Raw genomic sequence first — 233 nt, forward strand, 5'->3', positions numbered from 1 at the left:
TCAAGAACATTCCTCTATACCAGAAACAATCACAAAGTAAATATTAAAATATTCACACACATACACCACAGAAAAAACCATTTACAACAGGATTCTCCTGGTGGTCCAGTGGTTGGCACTCTTCACTTCCAATGCAGAGGGCCTAAGTTCAATCCTTGGTCTGGGAAATTCTGCATGCCACCCGATGCACACAGATATAAATAAACTTAAAAAACAAAAACATTCACAACAAC

This window comes from Cervus elaphus, chromosome 11 (assembly GCF_910594005.1).
Source record: "Cervus elaphus chromosome 11, mCerEla1.1, whole genome shotgun sequence".
Taxonomy (NCBI): Eukaryota; Metazoa; Chordata; class Mammalia; order Artiodactyla; family Cervidae; genus Cervus; species Cervus elaphus.